This window comes from Triticum aestivum, chromosome 1B (assembly GCF_018294505.1).
Source record: "Triticum aestivum cultivar Chinese Spring chromosome 1B, IWGSC CS RefSeq v2.1, whole genome shotgun sequence".
Taxonomy (NCBI): Eukaryota; Viridiplantae; Streptophyta; class Magnoliopsida; order Poales; family Poaceae; genus Triticum; species Triticum aestivum.
In genome coordinates this window covers 177987297-177991320 of record NC_057795.1, presented here as the reverse complement: position 1 = coordinate 177991320, position 4024 = coordinate 177987297, and positions in this window count along the sequence as shown.

Below are 4024 nucleotides of genomic sequence, written 5' to 3'. Positions count from 1 at the left end.
TGCGTGGAAAGGAAGACAGTAGGGGCCCACCACGTCAGCGTATGGAAAAATAAAATGCTTCCTCCTAGTGTTTTCCTGACATCTGGGACCCACGACATTGTGAGTGTATATAGTCAATAGGCAAGAGAACAGCACAAGATCGGCTGACACCTGGGACGTAGCTACTCGAACAGTATTTTTTTTGGTATTGTTGAGACGGAGCAGGATTTGAACTGGGTTGTGGCCCGTCTAGCCTAGGCTTATATTTTATGTTCACCATGTGACCAGCCCAGCTATTTTTTCTTTGTGAAAATGAGCCCAGTTTATTTTTTCTGAAGAATACCCAATCCAGGCCTACTTATTTTTCTACGCCCTGATGGGCTGCAACTCTTTCAAGACGCCTGCAAATCTTGAAAGTAATATGAAATGGGTTGTAAATATAAAAACAGATGACAAATTGGCAATTACTTTATAATTTCTGATTTTTTCACATTTTCAGATTCCTATTTCACTGGGCATTAACCTAATTTAAATATATCTTCAAAGTACTTTAAATCTGGCTCGACATTTCGGTATTAAAAATAGTTTGGAACCCACAAAAATATGCGAAATTGGCCTTGGCCAACCAAAAAAACGACTGCAATAAATTGCATTAGAAGTTGCCATGAGCTATATATAAATTATTAAAAAAAAGAGGGAGTGGTCTGACTTGTGGGCCTATTTAGTTGACGCGTATGCAAGATTTTTTTTAGTTATTATATACTATGTCAACAAACGATTCTAGCAGACGTAACCGTTGGATGTCAATCCAACGGCCATCGTGTTTCTTCAATCTCTGATCTTCTTGCTCCAGCCGCCAAAGCAGCACCGACGGGACCGCCTGCTCCCGCCTCCTGTGGCCGGCTGTGCTGCCGCGCAGGCCTCAGCGCCACCTACTACTCTCACCGCTGGCCAAGGCATCCCTCTACTCACCCACACCCCCTATTATTCTGCGGCGACGGCAGCCTCACACCGCAGCTGAACCGATGAACCCTCGTACTCCTCTCCGCGCGGGTTCCACTGCCGCGTCTTCCCCGTCTCTGTGTCGTCCCCTTCCTAGGCCTCGCCGTCATCCACCGCCGTGGTTCTCTCGGCGTGGCGTGGTCAATGTGGTCAACGACCAACTTCCATCGGAAGAGTACTGTACATGGAGAGGCTGACAGCTGGGTCCACAACAGCCACAAGGAAGTGCCTCCTTATTACGCGAAAAATAATTATTCCTCCACCTGACTGCAGGGACCCACCGGATGGGCCACCAGTATTTCGCGGAAAAAACGTTTCCCCCTGACTGCTGGGACCCACAGGACGGGCCACCGTATTTCATGAAAAAAAAACGTTCCCCCCGCTATCAGCTCGGACCCACCGGAAGTGCCTCCTTATTACGCACAAAAAAATGAATACCCCCTGCTAGCTGGGACCAACCTTGGTGGGAGCTGACTTGTGGGCCTACTAAGTTGACTGGAATGGAGGCCTTTGTCAATTTTAGTCAATATATGAACGATTCTAGCTCCAGTGACCGTACGATGTCCATCGAACGGCCGTAGTGCTTCTTCAACCTCTGGTCTTCTTGCTCCATCCGCCCAAAGCAGCACCGGTCGTGCCGCCTGCTCCTTCTGCCCGTGGCCGGCTGTGATGCTGTGGAGGCCTCACCGCCCCCTACTACTCCCACCGCTGGCCAGGCCATCCCTCTATGCACCCACACCCCCTATTATCACTACAAAAAAAATACACTTCCGTGATGATACGTGTTTGTCACAGTAGGTCGCGTTTTTTGTCATGCATGTACATCCATGACAAATTTATGACAGAATCAAGATAGTCATACCTGTGCTCTCGTAGAAGTGTTCGATGACATTACCAAAATTATCATCACGAAAGTGTCCACTTCCATGACGATAAATCACGCGTCACAGAAGTGCTTTCGTCAAGGGTGACCTTCACGTGGCATCCACCGTAACGGAACGCCGTTAAGCTATCGGGTCGGGTTTTGGATCCGATAACCCGTTAACAGCCCCGACCAATGGGGATTTTCGACGTGTAAAATCATCATTGGCTGGAGGAAACACGTGTCGGCTCATCGTTGGGACAGATGTCATCCACTCATTGGACAGAAGGCGCCTATGATACGTCGACACGTGGCACGGCCAATCAAGTTTAAATGGGCCGGCCCAACTAAAGGCCCACAAGATTTGGCGGCCCATAATGGGCCGGCCCAGCTAAAGGCCCATGAGATTTTGCGGACCATAATGGGATGGCCCAGCTAACGGACCACAAGATTTCGCGGTCCATAATAGGCCGGCCCAGGTAAAGGCCCAGAAGATTTTTGTGTGCCATAATGGGCCGGCCCAGGTAAAGGCCCACAAAATTCTTCCGGATCATAATGGGCCGGCCCAGCTAAAGGCCCACGAGACTTTGCCGACATTAATGGGCCGGCCCAGCTGTAGGCCCACAAGATTTTGAGGACCCTAGTAGGCCAGCCCATTAACTGGTTGCCATGTTTTGGGCCAAATGCCGGCCCATAATTGATCCGGTCCATTAATGGCCTGCCACGTTCTGGGCCTAGTAATGGCCCATATAAGATCTGGCCCTTTAAAAGCCTCCCACTTTCTGGGCCAAATCACGGCCCAGATCAGGTTCGGCCCGTTAAGAGGCTTTGGGCTCAATTATGGCCCATATCAGATTCGGCTCGTTGACTGGACGCTATGCTTTTGGGCCCACTTGCTAAAGGCTCATTTAGTAATTCGGCCTGATATTAGTTTCGGCCTGTTAAGGGCACATTTAACATTTTGGCCCTATATTAATTTCGGCCTGTTAAAAGCCCATCATATAGTTGGGCCTAACTACGGCCCGGTTTGCATCCGGCCTGCTCGCAGCCGATATCTGATTGGGCCAAACAAGGACCGAGACAACTTTGGGTGTTAAAAGCCCGTGAATTGATTCGCACAATCATGGGCCGGAGTCCATTTTGGGCTGCCGCCAGCCCATGAGCTATTCGACACGTTTCAGGCCCAGCGTACTTCTCAGCCTCCTAAAAGCCCATTGAGTTTTCTTGGGAAAAGAGGGCCGGGGGTTACTCAGCCTATTAAAGGCCCGAATCTACTAGTGGGCCAGTTTGACGGGGCCCATGATGCGGATCATACATCGTGATTGCATGACGGCCCGATTATGTACCGTAATTTTACGGTTTGGCCGGTTTACTGCGAAGACAGGATATATATACAGTAAAATAACTACAGCATCGTGAATAAGAAAAAATCTAGACTATACAATAATGAAATTACGGCATATTACATCCACTGGGCATCAAAGTTCGCCACTATGATAATAAAGCACAAGCAGACAGCAGATTACATACACTGGGCATCAAAGATCGCCACCAGTACAAATAAACACGCCGATAAAATAATATACAAAACTGAAAGCACTTCAATAGAGTTCAAGAAAGGTTAGCCCTGCTGGGGAGCTGCAGCGCAAGCAGCTGAGCAAGATGATGAGACTGCGCTTGTTCAACACTTATATCTTCCTCACTCTGAAAGATAAACAAGCAGACAGATGACAGGTTTTGCACATAAAAGTATCAGTGCTGACAATTCATCACATTTCTTACTAACGAATAAAGTGACACAGTTTAAAATTGCATTAACACAATATGGTATTGTTCAGGTCAAGACATGGCAGGAATTGACATTGTGAAGGAGTTGGCAGCTTCACGACACCACTGGATTACAGATCAAGAACTCATAAGTATCAATGGTTAGTGTGCTGTCAATTTATCCCATTTTAGATTGGCAAATAAAGAGGTGGTTTAAATAATAGTAGAATGATATGACATTGTTCATAGTTAAGACATTGCAGAATATGACATTGTGTTGTAGTGGGTAGGTTCACCACACCACTAGATTACGGATGAAGAGCAGAAGCATACATGCAGTGCAAAATAAGATCACTTGCTCTGTATAGTTTAATTTACATGGTATGAAGAAGGAACTTGGTTGTACAACTGAAA